The sequence below is a fragment of the Cetorhinus maximus genome, chromosome 15, assembly GCF_964194155.1.
Source record: "Cetorhinus maximus chromosome 15, sCetMax3.hap1.1, whole genome shotgun sequence".
Classification (NCBI taxonomy): Eukaryota; Metazoa; Chordata; class Chondrichthyes; order Lamniformes; family Cetorhinidae; genus Cetorhinus; species Cetorhinus maximus.
Window position 1 is genome coordinate 80,374,256 of NC_135893.1, and position 27,548 is coordinate 80,401,803.

Consider the following 27,548-nt stretch of genomic DNA (forward strand, 5'->3'; position numbering starts at 1 on the left):
AACACGCAGGAACAACACGCAAGAACAACACGCAAGAACAACACGCAGCAACAACACGCAGCAACAACACGCAGCAACAACACGCAGCAACAACACGCAGCAACAACACGCAGCAACAACACGCAGCAACAACAATCAGCAACAACAAGCAGCAACAACACGCAGTAACAACATGTAGCCACAACAAGCAGCAAGACGCAGCAATGCCACACAGTTACAACACGCAGAAACCCCGCACAGCAACAACAAGCAGCAACACCACGCAGCAACAACACGCAGCAACAACAAGCAGCAACAACAAGCAGCAACAACACGCAGTAACAACATGTAGCCACAACAAGCAGCAAGACGCAGCAATGCCACACAGTTACAACACGCACAAACCCCACGCAGCAACAACACGCAGCAACAACACGCAGCAACACCACGCAGCAACACCACGCAGCAACACCACGCAGCAACAACACGCAGCAACACCACGCAGCAACAACACGCAGCAACAACACGCAGCAACAACACGCAACAGCAACACGCAGAAACACGCAGCAACACCACGCAGCAACAACACGCAGCAACAACACGCAGCAACGACAACACGCAGCGACAACACGCAGCGACAACACGCAGCGACAACACGCAGCAACAACACGCAGCAACAACACGCAGCAACACACAGTAACAACACACAGCAACACGCAGCAACACCACGCAGCAACACCACGCAGCAACACCACGCAGCAACGACAACACGCAGCAACAACACGCAGCGACAACACGCAGCGACAACACGCAGCGACAACATGCAGCAACAACACGCAGCAACAACACGCAGCAACACACAGTAACAACATGCAGCAACATCACGCAGCAACGCCACGCAGCAACGCCACGCAGCAACGCCACGCAGCAACGCCACGCAGCAACAACACGCAACAACACCACGCAACAACACCACGCAACAACACCACGCAACAACACCACGCAACAACACCACGCAGCAACAACACGCAGGAACAACACGCAGGAACACCACGCAGCAACAACACGCAGGAACAACACGCAGGACAACACGCAGCAACAACACGCAGCAACACACGCAGCAACAACAAGCAGCAACAACACGCAGTAACAATATGCAGCCACAACAAGCAGCAAGACGCAGCAATGCCACGCAGTTACAATACGCAGAAACCCCACGCAGCAACAACACGCAGCAACAACATGCAGCAACAACACGCAGCAACAACACGCAGGAACAACACGCAGGAACAACATGCAGGAACAACACGCAAGAACAACACGCAAGAACAACACGCAGGAACAACACGCAGCAACAACACGCAGCAACAACACGCAGCAACAACACGCAGCAACAACACGCAGCAACAACACGCAGCAACAACAATCAGCAACAACAAGCAGCAACAACACGCAGTAACAACATGTAGCCACAACAAGCAGCAAGACGCAGCAATGCCACACAGTTACAACACGCAGAAACCCCGCGCAGCAACAACAAGCAGCAACACCACGCAGCAACAACACGCAGCAACAACAAGCAGCAACAACAAGCAGCAACAACACGCAGTAACAACATGTAGCCACAACAAGCAGCAAGACGCAGCAATGCCACACAGTTACAACACGCACAAACCCCACGCAGCAACAACACGCAGCAACAACACGCAGCAACACCACGCAGCAACACCACGCAGCAACACCACGCAGCAACAACACGCAGCAACAACACGCAGCAACAACACGCAGCAACAACACGCAGCAACAACACGCAACAGCAACACGCAGAAACACGCAGCAACACCACGCAGCAACAACACGCAGCAACAACACGCAGCAACAACACGCAGCAACACCACGCAGCAACACCACGCAGCAACGACAACACGCAGCGACAACACGCAGCGACAACACGCAGCAACAACACGCAGCAACAACACGCAGCAACAACACGCAGCAACACACAGTAACAACACACAGCAACACGCAGCAACACCACGCAGCAACACCACGCAGCAACACCACACAGCAACGACATCACGCAGCGACAACACGCAGCGACAACACGCAGCGACAACATGCAGCAACAACACGCAGCAACAACACGCAGCAACACACAGTAACAACATGCAGCAACATCACGCAGCAACGCCACACAGCAACAACATGAAGCAGCACCATACGGCAACAACACACAACAACAACATGCAGCAACGCCCATTGCAATACCGCGCAGCAGCACCTCGCAGCAAAGCCACGCAGCAACTCCACGCAGCAGCAACACGCAGCAACAACATGCAGCAACAATACGCTGCAACAACACGCAGCAACAATACGCAGCAACACCATGCAGCAACAATACGCAGCAACACCACGCAGCAACACCACGCAGCAACACCACGCAGCAACACCACGCAGCAACACCACGCAGCAACAACACGCAGCAACACCACACAGCAACACCACACAGCAACAACACGCAGCAACACCACGCAGCAACACCACGCAGCAACACCACGCAGCAACAACACGCAGCAACAACACGCAGCAACAACACGCAGCAACAACACGCAGCAACAACACACAGCAACACACGCAGCAACAACAAGCAGCAACAACAAGCAGCAACAACAAGCAGCAACAACATGCAGTAACAACATGCAGCCACAACAAGCAGCAAGACGCAGCAATGCCACGCAGTTACAATACGCAGAAACCCCACACAGCAACAACACGCAGCAACAACACGCAGCAACAACATGCAGCAACAACACGCAGCAACAACACGCAGCAACACCATGCCGCAACACCACGCAGCAACACCACGCAGCAACACCACAGAGCAACACCACACAGGAACACCCACAGCAACACCGCACAGCGACACCCACAGCAACACCCACAGCAACACCCACAGCAACACCACACAGCAACACCACACAGCAACTCCACACAGCGACACCCACAGCAACACCACACAGCAACACCCACAGCAACACCACACAGCAACACCACACAGCAACACCACACAGCAACACCCACAGCGACACCCACAGCGACACCGCACAGCAACACCCACAGCAACACCCACAGCAACACCCACAGCAACACCCACAGCAACACCCACAGCAACACCCACAGCAACACCACACAGCAACACCCACAGCAACACCACGCAGCAACACCCACAGCAACACCACGCAGCAACACCCACAGCAACACCACACAGCAACACCCACAGCAACTCCACACAGCAACACCCACTGCAACACCCAGAGCAACACCACACAGGAACACCCACAGCAACACCACGCAGCAACACCCACAGCAACACCACACAGCAACGCCAGGCGGCAACAACACGCAGCAACACCACGGAGCAACAACACGCAGCAACGCCACAAAGCAACACCACGCAGCAACAGCACGCCGCAACAACACGCAGCAACACCACGCAGCAACGCCACACAGCAACACCACGCAGCAACAACACGCAGCAACGCCACACAGCAACACCACGCAGCAACACCACACAGCAACACCACACAGCAACACGACGCAGCAACAACACGCAGCAACTACACACAGCAACTACACACAGCAACTACACACAGCAACACCACGCCGCAACACCACGCAGCAACAACACGCAGCAACACCACGCAGAAACACCACGCAGCAACACCACGCAGAAACACCACGCAGCAACACCACGCTGCAACACCACGCAGCAACAACACGCAGGAACAAGACGCAGGAACAACACGCAGGAACAACACGCAGGAACAACACGCAGGAACAACACGCAGGAACAACACGCAGGAACAACACACAGCAACACCACGCAAGAACAACACGCAAGAACAACACGCAAGAACAACACGCAGGAACAACACGCAGGAACAACACGCAGGAACAACAAGCGCAACAACACGCAGCAACAACTTGTAACAACAACCAGCAGCAAGACGCAGCAATGCCACACAGTTACAATACGCAGAAACCCCACGCAGCAACACCACGCAGCAACAACACGCAGCAACACCACGCAGCAACAACACGCAGCAACAACACGCAGCAACAACAGGCAGCAACACGCTGCAACAACACGCTGCAACAACACGCTGCAACAACACGCTGCAACAACACGCTGCAACACGCTGCAACAACACGCTGCAACACGCTGCAACAACACGCAGCAACATGCTGCAACAACACACAGCAACAACACGCAGAAACCCCATGCAGCAACAACACGCAGCAACACCACGCAGCAACAACACGCAGCAACAACACGCAGCAACACCACGCAGCAACACCACGCAGCAACAATACGCAGCAACAATACACAGCAAAGCCACGCAGCAACACCACGCAGCAACAACACGCCCCAACAAAACGCAGCAACACCACGCAGCAACAATACGCAGCAACAATACGCAGCAACAATACACAGCAAAGCCACGCAGCAACGCCACGCAGAAACAACATGCAGCAACAACACGCAGCAACAACACGCAGAAACCCCATGCAGCAACAACATGCAGCAACATCACGCAGCAACGCCACACAGCAACTCCATGAAGCAGCACCATACAGCAACAACACGCAACAACAACATGCCGCAACGCGCACAGCAATACCGTGCAGCAGCACCTCGCAGCAACAACACGCAGCAAAGCCACGCAGCAACAACACGCAGCAACAACACGCAGCAACAACACGCAGCAACAACACGCAGCAACACCACGCAGCAACACCACGGAGCAACACCACGCAGCAACACCACGCAGCAACACCACGCAGCAACACCACGCAGCAACAACATGTAGCAACAACACGCAGCAACGCCCATAGCAATACCGCGCAGCAGCACCACGCAGCAACAACACGCAGCAACAACACGCAGCAACAACAAGCAGCAACAACACGCAGCAACAACATGTAGCCACAACAAGCAGTAAGATGCAGCAATGCCACACAGTTACAATACGCAGAAACCCCACGCAGCAACACCAGACAGCAACACGACGCAGCGACACGACGCAGCGACACGACGCAGCGACACGACGCAGCGACAACACGCAGCGACAACACGCAGCGACAACACTCAGCGACAACACGCGGCGACAACACGCAGCGACAACACGCAGCAACAACACGCAGCAACAACACGCAGCAACAACACGCAGCAGCAACACGGAGCAATGCTGCACAGCAACAATACGCAGAAACCCCATGCAGCAACAACATGCAGCAACATCACGCAGCAACGCCACACAGCAACAACATGAAGCAGCACCATACAGCAACAACACGCAACAACACTCTCAGCAACACCCGCAGCAACACCACGCAGCAACTACACGCAGCAACTCCACGGAGCAACACCACACAGCAACACCACACAGCAACACCCGCAGCAACACCCGCAGCAACACCACGCAGCAACACCACGCAGCAACAACACGCAGCAACAACACGCAGCAACTACACGCAGCAACTACACGCAGCAACACCACACAGCAACACCACACAGCAACACCCTCAGCAACACCCGCAGCAACAACATGCAGCAACACCCACAGCAACTCGAGACAGCAACACCACACAGCAACACCCACAGCAACACCACACAGCAACTCCACACAGCAACTCCACACAGCAACACCACACAGCAACACACACAGCAACACCGCACAGCAACACCGCACAGCAACACCACACAGCAACACCACACAGCAACACCACACAGCAACACCACACAGCAACACCACACAGCAACACCACACAGCAACACACACAGCAACACACACAGCAACACCGCACAGCAACCCACACAGCAACACCACACAGCAACACCACACAGCAACACACACAGCTACACACACAGCAACACCACACAGCAACAACCACAGCAACACCACGCAGCAACACCAGGCAGCAAAATCACGCAGCAACAACCACAGCAACACCACGGAGCAACAACATGAAGCAACACTGCACAGCAACAGTGTGCAGCAACACCATGCAGAAACACCACACAGCAACACACACAGCAACACCGCGCAGCAACACAGACATCAACACCACGCAGCAACACCACACAGCAACACCACACAACAACATCACGCACCAACACGCAGCAACACAGACATCAACACCGTGTTTAAACATCGCACAGCAAAACACACAGCAACAACACGCAGCAACAACACGCAGCAACAACATGCTGCAACAACATGCTGCAACAACCACAGAAACACCACGCAGCAACGCCACACAGCAACAACACACAGCAACGCAACACAGCAACAGCCACAGCAACTCCGCACAGCAACACCGCACAGCAACACCGCACAGCAACACCGCACAGCAACACCGCACAGCAACAACGCACAGCAACACCGCACAGCAACACCCACAGCAACACCACACAACACCATGCAGTAACACCACACAGCAACAACTCGCAGCTACACCCACAGCAACACCACACAGCAAAACCCACAGCAACAGCACACAGCAACACCCACAGCAACACCACACAGCAACACCACACAGCAACACCCACAGCAACACCACGCAGCAACACCCACAGCAACACCCACAGCAACACCGCACAGCAACACCGCACAGCAACACCACACAGCAACACCACACAACAACACCACGCACCAACACGCAGCAACACAGACATCAACACCGTGTTTAAACATCGCACAGCAAAACACACAGCAACAACACGCAGCAACAACACGCAGCAACAACATGCTACAACAACATGCTGCAACAACCACAGAAACACCACGCAGCAACGCCACACAGCAACAACACACAGCAACGCAACACAGCAACAGCCACAGCAACTCCGCACAGCAACACCGCACAGCAACACCGCACAGCAACAACGCACAGCAACAACGCACAGCAACACCACACAACACCATGCAGTAACACCACACAGCAACAACTCGCAGCTACACCCACAGCAACACCACACAGCAAAACCCACAGCAACAGCACACAGCAACACCCACAGCAACACCACACAGCAACACCACACAGCAACACCCATAGCAACACCACGCAGCAACACCCACAGCAACACCCACAGCAACACCACACAGCAACACCCACAGCAACACCGCACAGCAACACCGCACAGCAACACCCACAGCAACACCACACAGCAACACCACACAGCAACACCCACAGCAACACCACACAGCAACACCAACAGCAACACCACACAGCAACACCCACAGCAACGCCAGGCGGCAACAGCACGCAGCAAAACAACACAGCAACACAACGCAGCAACACAACGCAGCAACAACACGCAGCAACAACACGCAGCAACAACACGCAGCAACAACACGCAGCAACAACACGCAGCAACACCACGCAGCAACACCACGCAGCAACACCACGCAGCAACTACACGCAGCAACTACACGCAGCAACACACGCAGCAACAACAAGCAGCAACAACAAGCAGCAACAACACGCAGTAACAACATGCAGCCACAACAAGCAGCAAGACGCAGCAATGCCACGCAGTTACAATACGCAGAAACCCCACACAGCAACAACACGCAGCAACAACACGCAGCAACAACATGCAGCAACAACACGCAGCAACAACACGCAGCAACACCATGCCGCAACACCACGCAGCAACACCACACAGCAACACCACGCAGCAACAACACGCCGCAACACCACGCAGCAACACCACGCAGCAACACCACACAGCAACACCACACAGCAACACCACGCAGCAACAACACGCAGCAACACCTCACAGCAACACGCACAGCAACACCACACAGCAACACCCACAGCAACACCGCACAGCAACACCGCACAGCAACACCCACAGCAACACCCACAGCAACACCCACATCAACACCACGCAGCAACACCCACAGCAACACCACACAGCAACACCGCACAGCAACACCCACAGCAACACCACACAGCAACACCCACAGCAACACCATACAGCAACTCCACACAGCAACACCCACAGCAACACCACACAGCAACACCCACAGCAACACCCACATCAACACCCACAGCAACACCCACAGCAACACCACACAGCAACACCCACAGCAACACCACACAGCAACACCCACAGCAACACCACACAGGAACACCCACAGCAACACCGCACAGCGACACCCACAGCAACACCCACAGCAACACCCACAGCAACACCACACAGCAACAACACACAGCAACTCCACACAGCGACACCCACAGCAACACCCACAGCAACACCACACAGCAACACCCACAGCAACACCACACAGCAACTCCACACAGCAACACCACACAGCAACACCGCACAGCAACACCCACAGCAACACCCACAGCGACACCGCACAGCAACACCCACAGCAACACCCACAGCAACACCCACAGCAACACCCACAGCAACACCCACAGCAACACCACGCAGCAACACCCACAGCAACACCACACAGCAACACCCACAGCAACTCCACACAGCAACACCCACAGCAACACCCAGAGCAACACCACACAGGAACACCCACAGCAACACCACGCAGCAACACCCACAGCAACACCACACAGCAACGCCAGGCGGCAACAACACGCAGCAACACCACGCAGCAACAACACGCAGCAACGCCACGCAGCAACACCACGCAGCAACACCACGCAGCAACACCACGCAGCAACACCACGCAGCAACAACACGCAGCAACACCACGCAGCAACACCACGCAGCAACAAGACGCAGCAACACAACACAGCAACACCACGCAGCAACACCACGCAGCAACACCACGCAGCAACAACACGTAGCAACAAGACGCAGCAGCAAGACTCAGCAATGCCACACAGTTACAATATGCAGAAACCCCAAGCAGCAACAATAAGCAGCAACACCACGCAGCAACACCAGGCAGCAACAACACGCAGCAACCCCACGCAGCAACACAACACAGCAACACCACGCAGCAACACAACACAGCAACACCAGACAGCAACACCACGCAGCAACAACACGCAGCAACACCACGCAGCAACACCACGCAGCAACAACACGCAGCAACAACACGCAGCAACAACACGCAGCAACACCACGCAGCAACGACACGCAGCAACACCATGCAGCAACCACACGCAGCAACAACACGCAGCAACAACACGCAGCAACAACACGCAGCAACAACACGCAGCAACAACACGCAGCAACAACACGCAGCAACAACACGCAGCAACAACAAGCAGCAGCAACACGCTGCAACAACACGCTGCAACACGCTGCAACATGCTGCAACACGCTGCAACAACACGCAACAACACACAGCAACAACACGCAGAAACCCCATGCAGCAACAACACGCAGCAACATCACGCAGCAACAACACGCAGCAACAACACGCAGCAACAACACGCAGCAACAACACGCAGCAACACCACGCAGCAACACCACGCAGCAACACCACGCAGCAACACCACGCAGCAACAACACGCAGCAACAACACGCAGCAACAACACGCAGCAACAACCAGCAGCAAGACGCAGAAACCCCACGCAACAACAAGCAGCAGCAACACGCAGCAACGCCAGGCGGCAACAACACACAGCAACACAACACAGCAACACCAGACAGCAACACCGCGCAGCAACACCACGCAGCAACAACACGCAGCAACAACACGCAGCAACAACACGCAGCAACACCACGCAGCAACACGGAGCAATGCTGCACAGCAACAATACGCAGAAACCCCATGCAGCAACAACATGCAGCAACATCACGCAGCAACGCCACACAGCAACAACATGAAGCAGCACCATACAGCAACAACACGCAACAACAACATGCAGCAACGCCCATAGCAATACCGCGCAGAAGCACCTCGCAGCAACAACACGTAGCAAAGCCACGCAGCAGCAACACGCAGCAACAACACGCAGCAACAACACGCAGGAACAACACGCGCAACAACACGCGCAACAACACGCAGCAACAACACGCAGCAACAACACGCAGCAACAACACGCAGGAACAACACGCAGGAACTACACACAGGAACAACACGCAGCAACAACACGCAGCAACAACACGCAGCAACAACACGCAGCAACAACACGCAGCAACAACACGCAGCAACACCACGCAGAAACAACACGCTGCAACACCGCGCTGCAACACCGCGCTGCAACACCACGCTGCAACACCGCGCTGGAATTACACGCAGCAACAACGCGCAGCAACAACGCGCAGCAACAACGCGCAGCAACAACACGCAGCAACAACACGCAGCAACAACATGTAGCAACAACAAGCAGCAAGACGCAGCAATGCCACACAGTTACAATATGCAGAAACCCCAAGCAGCAACAACATGCAGCAACGCTAGACGGCAACACAACACAGCAACACCAGACAGCAACAACGCGCAGCAACAATGCGCAGCAACACCACGCAGGAACAACACGCGCAACAACACGCGCAACAACACGCAGCAACATGTAGCAACAACCAGCAGCAAGACGCAGAAACCCCATGCAGCAACAACATGCAGCAACGCCAGGCAGCAACAACACACAGCAATTCAACACAGCAACACCATGCAGTAAAACCACGCTGCAACAACACGCTGCAGCAACACGCTGCAGCAACACGCTGCAGCAACACGCAGCAACAACACGCAGAAACCCCATGCAGCAACATCATGCAGCAACACGCAGCAACACCACGCAGCAACACCACGCAGCAACAACCACAGCAACACCACGCAGCAACACCAGGCAGCAAAATCACGCAGCAACAACCACAGCAACACCACGGAGCAACAACATGAAGCAACACTGCACAGAAACAGTGTGCAGCAACACCATGCAGAAACACCACACAGCAACACACACAGCAACACACACAGCAACACCGCGCAGCAACACAGACATCAACACCACGCAGCAACACCACACAGCAACACCACACAACAACACCACGCACCAACAACACGCAGCAACACAGACATCAACACCGTGTTTAAACATCGCACAGCAAAACACACAGCAACAACACGCAGCAACAACATGCTGCAACAACATGCTGCAACAACCACAGAAACACCACGCAGCAACGTCACACAGCAACAACACACAGCAACGCAACACAGCAACAGCCACAGCAACTCCGCACAGCAACACCGCACAGCAACACCGCACAGCAACACCGCACAGCAACACCGCACAGCAACAACGCACAGCAACACCCACAGCAACACCACACAACACCATGCAGTAACACCACACAGCAACAACTCGCAGCTACACCCACAGCAACACCACACAGCAAAACCCACAGCAACAGCACACAGCAACACCCACAGCAACACCACACAGCAACACCACACAGCAACACCCATAGCAACACCACGCAGCAACACCCACAGCAACACCCACAGCAACACCACACAGCAACACCCACAGCAACACCGCACAGCAACACCGCACAGCAACACCCACAGCAACACCACACAGCAACACCACACAGCAACACCCACAGCAACACCACACAGCAACACCCACAGCAACACCACACAGCAACACCCACAGCAACGACAGGCGGCAACAGCACGCAGCAAAACAACACAGCAACACAACGCAGCAACACCACGCAGCAACACCACGCAGCAACACCACGCAGCAACACCACGCCGCAACACCATGCAGCAACACCACGCCGCAACACCACGCCGCAACACCACGCCGCAACACCACGCCGCAACACCACGCCGCAACACCACGCAGCAACACCACGCAGCAACACCACGCAGCAACACCACGCAGAAACACCACGCAGAAACACCACGCAGCAACAACACGCAGCAACAACACGCAGCAACACCACGCCGCAACACCACGCCGCAACACCACGCCGCAACACCACGCCGCAACACCACGCCGCAACACCACGCCGCAACACCACGCCGCAACACCACGCCGCAACACCACGCCACAACACCACGCAGCAACAACACGCAGCAACACCACGCAGCAACACCACGCAGCAACAACACGCAGCAACACCACGCAGCAACTACATGCAGCAACAACACGCAGGAACAACACGCAGCAACTACATGCAGCAACACCACGCAGCAACACCACGCAGCAACAACACGCAGCAACAACACGCAGCAACAACACGCAGTAACACCACACAGCAACACCACGCAGCAACTACACGCAGCAACTCCACGGAGCAACACCACACAGCAACACCACACAGCAACACCACACAGCAACACCCGCAGCAACACCACGCAGCAACACCACGCAGCAACTACACGCAGCAACTACACGCAGCAACTACACGCAGCAACTCCACGGAGCAACACCACACAGCAACACCACACAGCAACACCCGCAGCAACACCCGCAGCAACACCACGCAGCAACACCACGCAGCAACAACACGCAGCAACTACACACAGCAACACCACACAGCAACAACACACAGCAACACCCGCAGCAACAACATGCAGCAACACCCACAGCAACTCTAGACAGCAACACCACACAGCAACACCCACAGCAACACCACACAGCAACTCCACACAGCAACTCCACACAGCAACACCACACAGCAACACGCACAGCAACACCACACAGCAACACCACACAGCAACACCACACAGCAATACCACACAGCAACACCACACAGCAACACACACAGCAACACCGCACAGCAACACCGCACAGCAACCCACACAGCAACACCACACAGCAACACCACACAGCAACACACATAGCAACACCACACAGCAACAACCACAGCAACACCACGCAGCAACACCAGGCAGCAAAATCACGCAGCAACAACCACAGCAACACCACGGAGCAACAACATGAAGCAACACTGCACAGAAACAGTGTGCAGCAACACCATGCAGAAACACCACACAGCAACACACACAGCAACACACACAGCAACACCGCGCAGCAACACAGACATCAACACCACGCAGCAACACCACACAGCAACACCACACAACAACACCACGCACCAACAACACGCAGCAACACAGACATCAACACCGTGTTTAAACATCGCACAGCAAAACACACAGCAACAACACGCAGCAACAACATGCTGCAACAACATGCTGCAACAACCACAGAAACACCACGCAGCAACGCCACACAGCAACAACACACAGCAACGCAACACAGCAACAGCCACAGCAACTCCGCACAGCAACACCGCACAGCAACACCGCACAGCAACACCGCACAGCAACAACGCACAGCAACACCCACAGCAACACCACACAACACCATGCAGTAACACCACACAGCAACAACTCGCAGCTACACCCACAGCAACACCACACAGCAAAACCCACAGCAACAGCACACAGCAACACCCACAGCAACACCACACAGCAACACCACACAGCAACACCCATAGCAACACCACACAGCAACACCCACAGCAACACCCACAGCAACACCACACAGCAACACCCACAGCAACACCGCACAGCAACACCGCACAGCAACACCCACAGCAACACCACACAGCAACACCACACAGCAACACCACACAGCAACACCACACAGCAACACCCACAGCAACGACAGGCGGCAACAGCACGCAGCAAAACAACACAGCAACACAACGCAGCAACAACACGCAGCAACAACACGCAGCTACAACATGCAGCAACACCACGCAGCAACACCACGCAGCAACTACACGCAGCAACTACACGCAGCAACAACACGCAGCAACAACACGCAGCAACAACACGCAGCAACACCACGCAGCAACACCACGCAGCTACTACACGCAGCAACTACACGCAGTAACTACACGCAGTAACTACACGCAGCAACTACACGCAGCAACTACACGCAGCAACTACACGCAGCAACTACACGCAGCAACACCACGCAGCAACACCACGCAGCAACAACACGCAGCAACAACACGCAGCAACAACACGCAGCAACAACACGCAGCAACAACACGCAGCAACAACACGCAGCAACAACACGCAGCAACAACACGCAGCAACAACATGCAGCAACAACACGCAGCAACAACACACAGTAACAACATGTAGCAACAACACGCAGCAACAACACGCAGCAACGCCCATAGCAATACCGCACAGCAGCACGACGCAGCAACAACACGCAGCAACAACACGCAGCAACACCACGCAGCAACACCACGCAGCAACACCACGCAGCAACACCACGCAGCAACAACACGCAGCAACAACACGCAGCAACAACACGCAGCAACAACACGCAGCAACAACACGCAGCAACAACACGCAGCAACAACACGCAGCAACAACACGCAGCAACACGGAGCAATGCTGCACAGCAACAATACGCAGAAACCCCATGCAGCAACAACATGCAGCAACATCACGCAGCAACGCCACACAGCAACAACATGAAGCAGCACCATACAGCAACAACACGCAACAACAACATGCAGCAACGCCCATAGCAATACCGTGCAGCAGCACCTCGCAGCAGCAACACGCAGCAACAATACGCTGCAACAACACACAGCAACAACACGCAGGAACAACACGCAGGAACAACACGCAGGAACACCACGCAGCAACACCACGCAGCAACACCACGCAGCAACACCACGCAGCAACAACACGCAGCAACATCACGCAGCAACACCACGCAGCAACTACACGCAGCAACTACACGCAGCAACTACATGCAGCAACAGCACGCAGCAACTACACGCAGCAACAGCACGCAGCAACACCACGCAGCAACAGCACGCAGCAACAGCACGCAGCAACACCACGCAGCAACAACACGCAGCAACAACACGCAGCAACAACACGTAGCAACACCACGCAGCAACACCACGCAGCAACACCACGCAGCAACAACACGCAGCAACAACACGCAGCAACAACACGCTGCAACAACACGCTGCAACCACACGCTGCAACCACACGCTGCAACCACACGCTGCAACCACACGCTGCAACCACACGCTGCAACCACACGCTGCAACAACACGCAGTAACAACACGCAGTAACAACACGTAGCAACAAGATGCAGCAGCAAGACGCAGCAATGCCACACAGTTACAATATGCAGAAACCCCACGCAGCAACAACACGCAGCAACGCCAGGCGGCAACAACACACAGCAACACCACGCAGCAACAACACGCAGCAACACAACACAGCAACACCACGCAGCAACACCACGCAGCAACACCACGCAGCAACACCACGCAGCAACACCACGCAGCAACACCACGCAGCAACACCACGCAGCAACACCACGCAGCAACACCACACAGCAACAACACACAGCAACAACACGCAACAACACGCAACAACAACATGCAGCAACGCCCATAGCAATACCATGCAGCAGCACCTTGCAGCAACAATACGCAGCAAAGCCACGCAGCAACACCACGCAGAAACACCACGCAGAAACAACACGCTGCAACACCGCGCTGCAACACCGCGCTGCAACACCACGCTGCAACACCGCGCTGGAATTACACGCAGCAACAACGCGCAGCAACAACGCGCAGCAACAACATGTAGCAACAACAAGCAGCAAGACGCAGCAATGCCACACAGTTACAATATGCAGAAACCCCAAGCAGCAACAACATGCAGCAACGCTAGACGGCAACACAACACAGCAACACAACACAGCAACACCAGACAGCAACAACGCGCAGCAACAATGCGCAGCAACACCACGCAGGAACAACACGCGCAACACGCGCAACAACACGCAGCAACATGTAGCAACAACCAGCAGCAAGACGCAGAAACCCCATGCAGCAACAACATGCAGCAACGCCAGGCAGCAACAACACACAGCAATTCAACACAGCAACACCATGCAGTAAAACCACGCTGCAACAACACGCTGCAGCAACACGCTGCAGCAACACGCTGCAGCAACACGCAGCAACAACACGCAGAAACCCCATGCAGCAACATCATGCAGCAACACGCAGCAACACCACGCAGCAACACCACGCAGCAACACCACGCAGCAACAACCACAGCAACACCACGCAGCAACACCAGGCAGCAAAATCACGCAGCAACAACCACAGCAACACCACGGAGCAACAACATGAAGCAACACTGCACAGAAACAGTGTGCAGCAACACCATGCAGCAACACCACACAGCAACACACACAGCAACACACACAGCAACACCGCGCAGCAACACAGACATCAACACCACGCAGCAACACCACACAGCAACACCACACAACAACACCACGCACCAACAACACGCAGCAACACAGACATCAACACCGTGTTTAAACATCGCACAGCAAAACACACAGCAACAACACGCAGCAACAACATGCTGCAACAACATGCTGCAACAACCACAGAAACACCACGCAGCAACGCCACACAGCAACAACACACAGCAACGCAACACAGCAACAGCCACAGCAACTCCGCACAGCAACACCGCACAGCAACACCGCACAGCAACAACGCACAGCAACACCCACAGCAACACCACACAACACCATGCAGTAACACCACACAGCAACAACTCGCAGCTACACCCACAGCAACACCACACAGCAAAACCCACAGCAACAGCACACAGCAACACCCACAGCAACACCACACAGCAACACCACACAGCAACACCCCTAGCAACACCACGCAGCAACACCCACAGCAACACCACACAGCAACACCCACAGCAACGACAGGCGGCAACAGCACGCAGCAAAACAACACAGCAACACAACGCAGCAACACCACGCAGCAACACCACGCAGCAACTACACGCAGCAACTACACGCAGCAACTACACGCAGCAACAACATGCAGCAACACCACGCAAAAACAACACGCAGCAACACCACGCAGCAACACCACGCAGCAACTACACGCAGCAACTACACGCAGTAACTACACGCAGTAACTACACGCAGCAACTACACGCAGCAACAACACGCAGCAACAACACGCAGCAACTACACGCAGCAACTACACGCAGCAACTACACGCAGCAACAACACGCAGCAACACCACGCAGCAACACCACGCCGCAACACCACGCAGCAACACCACGCAGCAACAACACGCAGCAACAACACGCAGCAACACGCAGCAACAACACACAGCAACAACACGCAGCAACAACACGCAGCAACAACACGCAGCAACAACACGTAGCAACAACATGCAGCAACAACACGCAGCAACAACACACAGTAACAACATGTAGCAACAACACGCAGCAACAACACGCAGCAACGCCCATAGCAATACCGCACAGCAGCACGACGCAGCAACAACACGCAGCAACAACACGCAGCAACAACATGCAGCAACAACACGCAGCAACACCACGCAGCAACAACACGCAGCAACAACACGCAGCAACAACACGCAGCAACAACACGCAGCAACAACACGCGCAACACCACGCAGCAACAACATGCAGCAACAACACGCAGCAACAACACGCAGCAACAACACGCAGCAACACGGAGCAATGCTGCACAGCAACAATACGCAGAAACCCCATGCAGCAACAACATGCAGCAACATCACGCAGCAACGCCACACAGCAACAACATGAAGCAGCACCATACAGCAACAACACGCAACAACAACATGCAGCAACGCCCATAGCAATACCGTGCAGCAGCACCTCGCAGCAGCAACACGCAGCAACAATACGCTGCAACAACACACAGCAACAACACGCAGGAACAACACGCAGGAACAACACGCAGCAACACCACGCAGCAACACCACGCAGCAACACCACGCAGCAACAACACGCAGCAACACCACGCAGCAACACCACGCAGCAACTACACGCAGCAACTACACGCAGCAACAGCACGCAGCAACAGCACGCAGCAACAGCACGCAGCAACAGCACGCAGCAACAACACGCAGCAACAACACGCAGCAACAACACGTAGCAACACCACGCAGCAACACCACGCAGCAACACCACGCAGCAACACCACGCAGCAACACCACGCAGCAACAACACGCAGCAACAACACGCAGCAACAACACGCAGCAACAACACGCTGCAACCACACGCTGCAACCACACGCTGCAACCACACGCTGCAACCACACGCTGCAACAACACGCTGCAACAACACGCAGTAACAACACGTAGCAACAAGACGCAGCAGCAAGACGCAGCAATGCCACACAGTTACAATATGCAGAAACCCCACGCAGCAACAACACGCAGCAACGCCAGGCGGCAACAACACAAAGCAACACCACGCAGCAACAACACGCAGCAACACAACACAGCAACACCACGCAGCAACACCACGCAGCAACACCACGCAGCAACACCACGCAGCAACACCACGCAGCAACAACACGCAACAACACGCAACAACAACATGCAGCAACGCCCATAGCAATACCATGCAGCAGCACCTTGCAGCAACAATACGCAGCAAAGCCACGCAGCAACACCACGCAGAAACACCACGCAGAAACAACACGCTGCAACACCGCGCTGCAACACCGCGCTGCAACACCACGCTGCAACACCGCGCTGGAATTACACGCAGCAACAACGCGCAGCAACACCACGCAGGAACAACACGCGCAACAACACGCGCAACAACACGCAGCAACATGTAGCAACAACCAGCAGCAAGACGCAGAAACCCCATGCAGCAACAACATGCAGCAACGCCAGGCAGCAACAACACACAGCAACTCAACACAGCAACACCACGCAGTAAAACCACGCTGCAGCAACACGCTGCAGCAACACGCTGCAGCAACACGCTGCAGCAACACGCAGCAACAACACGCAGAAACCCCATGCAGCAACATCATGCAGCAACACGCAGCAACACCACGCAGCAACACCACGCAGCAACACCACGCAGCAACACCACGCAGCAACACCACGCAGCAACACCACGCAGCAACAACACGCAGCAACAACACGCAGCAACAACACGCAGCAACAACACGCAGCAACCACACGCTGCAACCACACGCTGCAACCACACGCTGCAACCACACGCTGCAACCACACGCTGCAACCACACGCTGCAACCACACGCTGCAACAACACGCAGTAACAAGACACAGCAACAAGACGCAGCAGCAAGACGCAGCAATGCCACACAGTTACAATATGCAGAAACCCCACACAGCAACAACACGCAGCAACGCCAGGCGGCAACAACACGCAGCAACACCACGCAGCAACAACACGCAGCAACACCACGCAGCAACACCACGCAGCAACACCACGCAGCAACACCACGCAGCAACACCACGCAGCAACAACACGCAGCAAAAACACGCAGCAACAACATGCAGCAACTACACGCAGCAACTACACGCAGCAACTACACGCAGCAACAACATGCAGCAACAACACGCAGCAACAACACGCAGCAACACCACGCAGCAACACCACGCAGCAACTACACGCAGCAACTACACGCAGTAACTACACGCAGTAACTACACGCAGCAACTACACGCAGCAACAACACGCAGCAACTACACGCAGCAACTACACGCAGCAACTACACGCAGCAACAACACGCAGCAACACCACGCAGCAACACCACGCCGCAACACCACGCAGCAACACCACGCAGCAACAACACGCAGCAACAACACGCAGCAACACGCAGCAACAACACACAGCAACAACACGCAGCAACAACACGCAGCAACAACACGCAGCAAAAACACGTAGCAACAACATGCAGCAACAACACGCAGCAACAACACACAGTAACAACATGTAGCAACAACACGCAGCAACAACACGCAGCAACGCCCATAGCAATACCGCACAGCAGCACGACGCAGCAACAACACGCAGCAACACGCAGCAACAACACACAGCAACAACACGCAGCAACAACACGCAGCAACAACACACAGTAACAACATGTAGCAACAACAAGCAGCAACAACACGCAGCAACGCCAGGCGGCAACAACACGCAGCAACACAACACAGCAACACCAGACAGCAACACCACGCAGCAACAACACGCAGCAAAAACACGCAGCAACACCACACAGCAACACCACGCAGCAACACCACGCAGCAACACCACGCAGCAACACCACGCAGCAACAACACGCAGCAAAAACACGCAGCAACAACATGCAGCAACTACACGCAGCAACTACACGCAGCAACTACACGCAGCAACAACATGCAGCAACAACACGCAGCAACAACACGCAGCAACACCACGCAGCAACACCACGCAGCAACTACACGCAGTAACTACACGCAGCAACAACACGCAGCAACAACACGCAGCAACAACACGCAGCAACTACACGCAGCAACTACACGCAGCAACTACACGCAGCAACAACACGCAGCAACACCACGCAGCAACACCACGCCGCAACACCACGCAGCAACACCACGCAGCAACAACACGCAGCAACAACACGCAGCAACACGCAGCAACAACACACAGCAACAACACGCAGCAACAACACGCAGCAACAACACGCAGCAAAAACACGTAGCAACAACATGCAGCAACAACACGCAGCAACAACACACAGTAACAACATGTAGCAACAACACGCAGCAACAACACGCAGCAACGCCCATAGCAATACCGCACAGCAGCACGACGCAGCAACAACACGCAGCAACAACACGCAGCAACAACACGCAGCAACAACACGCAGCAACAACACGCAGCAACAACACGCAGCAACAACACGCAGCAACAACACGCAGCAACAACACGCAGCAACAACACGCGCAACACCACGCAGCAACAACATGCAGCAACAACACGCAGCAACAACACGCAGCAACAACACGCAGCAACACGGAGCAATGCTGCACAGCAACAATACGCAGAAACCCCATGCAGCAACAACATGCAGCAACATCACGCAGCAACGCCACACAGCAACAACATGAAGCAGCACCATACAGCAACAACACGCAACAACAACATGCAGCAACGCCCATAGCAATACCGTGCAGCAGCACCTCGCAGCAGCAACACGCAGCAACAATACGCTGCAACAACACACAGCAACAACACGCAGGAACAACACGCAGCAACGACACGCAGCAATGACAACACGCAGTGACAACACGCAGCGACAACACGCAGCGACAACACGCAGCGACAACACGCAGCAACAACACGCAGCAACAACACGCAGCAACAACACGCAGCAACAACACGCAGCAACAACACGTAGCAATGCTGCACAGCAACAATACGCAGAAACCCCATGCAGCAACAACATGCAGCAACATCACGCAGCAACGCCACACAGCAACAACATGAAGCAGCACCATACAGCAACAACACGCAACAACAACGTGCAGCAACGCCCATAGCAATACCGTGCAGCAGCACCTCGCAGCAGCAACACGCAGCAACAATACGCTGCAACAACACACAGCAACAACACGCAGGAACAACACGCAGGAACAACACGCAGGAACACCACGCAGCAACACCACGCAGCAACACCACGCAGCAACTACACGCAGCAACTACACGCAGCAACTACACGCAGCAACTGCACGCAGCAACTGCACGCAGCAACTGCACGCAGCAACTGCACGCAGCAACAGCACGCAGCAACAGCACGCAGCAACAACACGCAGCAACAACACGCAGCAACAACACGTAGCAACAACACGCAGCAACAACACACAGCAACAACACACAGTAACAACATGTAGCAACAACACGCAGCAAAACGCAGCAACAACACGCAGCAACGCCCATTGCAATACCGCGCAGCAGCACCACGCAGCAACAACATGCAGCAACAACACGCAGCAACAACACGCAGCAACAACATGTAGCCACAACAAGCAGCAAGATGAAGCATTGCCACACAGTTACAATACGCAGAAACCCCACGCAGCAACAAAAAGCAGCAACAACACGCAGCAACAACACACAGTAACACCACGCAGCAACACCACGCAGCAACACCATGCAGCAACACGACGCAGCAACACGACGCAGCAACACGACGCAGTAACGACACGCAGCAACGACAACACGCAGCGACAACACGCAGCGACAACACGCAGCGACAACACGCAGCGACAACACGCAGCGACAACACGCAGCGACAACACGCAGCGACAACACGCAGCAACACGGAGCAATGCTGCACAGCAACAATACGCAGAAACCCCATGCAGCAACAACATGCAGCAACATCACGCAGCAACGCCACACAGCAACAACATGAAGCAGCACCATACAGCAACAACACACAACAACAACATGCAGCAACGCCCATAGCAATACCGCACAGCAGCACGTCACAGCAACAACAAACAGCGAGGCCACGCAGCAACATCACGCAGCAACAACACGCAGCAACAACACGCAGCAACAACACGCAGGAACAACACGCAGCAACAACACGCAGCAACAACACGCAGCAACAACACGCAGCAACAACACGCAGCAACAACACGCAGCAACAACACGCTACAACCACACGCTACAACCACACGCTGCAACCACACGCTGCAACCACACGCTGCAACAACACGCAGTAACAACACGTAGCAACAAGACGCAGCAACAACACGCAGCAACAACACGCAGCAACAACACGCAGCAATAACTTGTAGCAACAACAAGTAGCAAGACGCAGCAATGCCACACAGTTACAATACGCAGAAACCCCGCGCAGCAACAACAAGCAGCAACACCACGCAGCAACACCACGCAGCAACACCACGCAGCAACAACATGTAGCAACAACCAGCAACAACACGCAGTAACACCACGCAGCAATGCCACGTAGCAACGCCACGCAGCAACAACAGGCAGCAACGCCACGCAGCAACAACAGGCAACAACACCACGCAGCAACGCCACGCAGCAACGCCACGCAGCAACGCCACGCAGCAACGCCACGCAGCAACAACAGGCAGCAACAACAGGCAGCAACAACAGGCAGCAACACCACGCAGCAACACCACGCAGCAACACCACGCAGCAACACCACGCAACAACAACACGCAACAACAACACGCAACAACAACATGCAGCAACGCCCATAGCAATACCATGCAGCAGCACCTTGCAGCAACAATACGCAGCAAAGCCACGCAGCAACACCACGCAGAAACACCACGCAGAAACACCACGCAGAAACAACACCGCGCTGCAACACCGCGCTGCAACACCGCGCTGCAACACCGCGCTGCAACACCGCGCTGGAATTACACGCAGCAACAACACGCAGCAACAACGCGCAGCAACAACGCGCAGGAACAACGCGCAGCAACAACGCGCAGCAACAACGCGCAGCAACAACGCGCAGCAACAACATGTAGCAACAACAAGCAGCAAGACGCAGCAATGCCACACAGTTACAATATGCAGAAACCCCAAGCAGCAACAACATGCAGCAACGCTAGACGGCAACACAATACAGCAACACAACACAGCAACACCAGACAGCAACAACGCGCAGCAACAACGCGCAGCAACACCACGCAGGAACACCACGCAGGAACACCACGCAGGAACAACACGCAGCAACACCACGCAGCAACAACACGCAGCAACAACACGCAGCAACAACACGCAGCAACAACACGCAGCAACAACACGCAGCAACACCACGCAGCAACACCACGCAGCAACACCACGCAGCAACAACACGCAGCAACAACACGCAGCAACAACACGCAGCAACACCACGCAGCAACACCACGCAGCAACACCACGCAGCAACAACACGCTGAAACAACACGCAGCAACAACACGCAGCAACAACACGCAGCAACAACATGTAGCAACAACCAGCAGCAAGACGCAGAACCCCCACGCAACAACAAGCAGCAGCAACACGCAGCAACGCCAGGCGGCAACAACACAGAGCAACACAACACAGCAACACCAGACAGCAACACCGTGCAGCAACAACAGGCAGCAACAACAGGCAGCAACAACAGGCAGCAACACCACGCAGCAACACCACGCAGCAACACCACGCAGCAACACCACGCAGCAACAACACGCTGCAACAACACGCTGCAACAACACGCTGCAACACGCTGCAACAACACGCTGCAACATGCTGCAACACGCTGCAACAACACGCAGCAACATGCTGCAACAACACACAGCAACAACACGCAGAAACCCCATGCAGCAACAACACGCTGCAACAACACGCTGCAACAACACGCTGCAACAACACGCTGCAACAACATGCAGCAACATCACGCAGCAACATCACGCAGCAACTCCATGAAGCAGCACCATACAGCAACAACACGCAACAACAACATGCAGCAACGCCCATAGCAATACCGCGCAGCAGCACCTCGCAGCAACAATACACAGCAAAGCCACGCAGCAACTCCACGCAGCAACAACATGCAGCAACACCACGCAGCAACACCACACAGCAACAACACGCAGCAACAACACGCAGCAACAACACGCAGCAACACCACGCAGCAACACCACGCAGCAACAACATGCAGCAACGCCCATAGCAATACCGCGCAGCAGCACCTCGCAGCAACAATACACAGCAAAGCCACGCAGCAACTCCACGCAGCAACAACATGCAGCAACAACACGCAGCAACACCACGCAGCAACACCACGCAGCAACACCACGCAGCAACAACACGCAGCAACACCACGCAGCAACACCACGCAGCAACAACACGCCCCAACAACACGCAGCAACACCACGCAGCAACAATACGCAGCAACAATACGCAGCAACAATACACAGCAAAGCCACGCAGCAACGCCACGCAGAAACAACACGCAGCAACAACACGCAGCAACAACACGCAGAAACCCCATGCAGCAACAACATGCAGCAACATCACGCAGCAACGCCACACAGCAACTCCATGAAGCAGCACCATACAGCAACAACACGCAACAACAACATGCAGCAACACCCATAGCAATACCGTGCAGCAGCACCTCGCAGCAACAACATGCAGCAACAACACGCAGCAACAACATGCAGCAACAACGCCAGGCAGCAACAACACGCAGCAACACCACGCAGCAACACCACGCAGCAACACCACGCAGCAACACCACGCAGCAACAACACGCAGCAACAACACGCAGCAACAACACGCTGCAACCACACGCTGCAACCACACGCTGCAACCACACGCTGCAACCACACGCTGCAACCACACGCTGCAACCACACGCTGCAACCACACGCTGCAACCACACGCAGTAACAACACGTAGCAACAACACGTAGCAACAAGACGCAGCAGCAAGACGCAGCAATGCCACACAGTTACAATATGCAGCAACGCCAGGCGGCAACAACACGCAGCAACAACACGCAGCAACACCACGCAGCAACACCACGCAGCAACACCACGCAGCAACACCACGCAGCAACACCACGCAGCAACACCACGCAGCAACACCACGTAGCAACAAGACGCAGCAGCAAGACGCAGCAATGCCACACAGTTACAATATGCAGAAACCCCAAGCAGCAACAGCAAGCAGCAACAAAACGCAGCAACGCCAGGCGGCAACAACACACAGCAACCCCATGCAGCAACACAACACAGCAACGCCACGCAGCAACAACACGCAGCAACGCCAGGCGGCAACAACACGCAGCAACACCACGCAGCAACAACACGCAGCAACACCACGCAGCAACACCACGCAGCAACACCACGCAGCAACACCACGCAGCAACACCACGCAGCAACACCACGCAGCAACACCACGCAGCAACAACACGCTGCAACAACACGCTGCAACAACACGCTGCAACAACACGCTGCAACAACACGCTGCAAAAACACGCTGCAACAACACGCTGCAACAACACGCTGCAACAACACGCTGCAACAACACGCTGCAACAACATGCAGCAACAACATGCAGCAACATCACGCAGCAACTCCATGAAGCAGCACCATACAGCAACAACACGCAACAACAACATGCAGCAACGCCCATAGCAATACCGCGCAGCAGCACCTCGCAGCAACAATACACAGCAAAGCCACGCAGCAACTCCACGCAGCAACAACATGCAGCAACAACACGCAGCAACACCACGCAGCAACAACACGCAGCAACAACACGCAGCAACAACACGCAGCAACACCACGCAGCAACACCACGCAGCAACACCACGCAGCAACACCACGCAGCAACACCACGCAGCAACAATACGCAGCAACAACACACAGCAAAGCCACGCAGCAACACCATGCAGCAACAACACGCCCCAACAACACGCAGCAACACCACGCAGCAACAATACGCAGCAACAATACGCAGCAACAATACGCAGCAAAGCCACGCAGCAATGCCACGCAGAAACAACACGCAGCAACAACACGCAGCAACAACACGCAGAAACCCCATGCAGCAACAACATGCAGCAACATCACGCAGCAACGCCACACAGCAACTCCATGAAGCAGCACCATACAGCAACAACACGCAACAACAACATGCCGCAACGCGCATAGCAATACCGTGCAGCAGCACCTCGCAGCAACAACACGCAGCAAAGCCACGCAGCAACACCACGCAGCAACACCACGCAGCAACACCACGCAGCAACACCACGCAGCAACACTACGCAGCAACACCACGCAGCAACACCACGCAGGAACAACACGCAGGAACAACACGCAGGAACAACACGCGGAACACCACGCAGCAACAACACACAGCAACACCACGCAGCAACAACACGCGCAACAACACGCGCAACAACACGCTGCAACAACACGCTGCAACAACACGCTGCAACAACACGCTGCAACAACACGCTGCAACAACACGCTGCAACAACATGCAGCAACAACATGCAGCAACATCACGCAGCAACTCCATGAAGCAGCACCATACAGCAACAACACGCAACAACAACATGCAGCAACGCCCATAGCAATACCGCGCAGCAGCACCTCGCAGCAACAATACACAGCAAAGCCACGCAGCAACTCCACGCAGCAACAACATGCAGCAACAACACGCAGCAACACCACGCAGCAACACCACGCAGCAACAACACGCAGCAACAACACGCAGCAACACCACGCAGCAACACCACGCAGCAACACCACGCAGCAACACCACGCAGCAACACCACGCAGCAACACCACGCAGCAACAACACACAGCAAAGCCACGCAGCAACACCATGCAGCAACAACACGCCCCAACAACACGCAGCAACACCACGCAGCAACAATACGCAGCAACAATACGCAGCAACAATACACAGCAAAGCCACGCAGCAATGCCACGCAGAAACAACACGCAGCAACAACACGCAGCAACAACACGCAGAAACCCCATGCAGCAACAACATGCAGCAACATCACGCAGCAACGCCACACAGCAACTCCATGAAGCAGCACCATACAGCAACAACACGCAACAACAACATGCCGCAACGCGCATAGCAATACCGTGCAGCAGCACCTCGCAGCAAC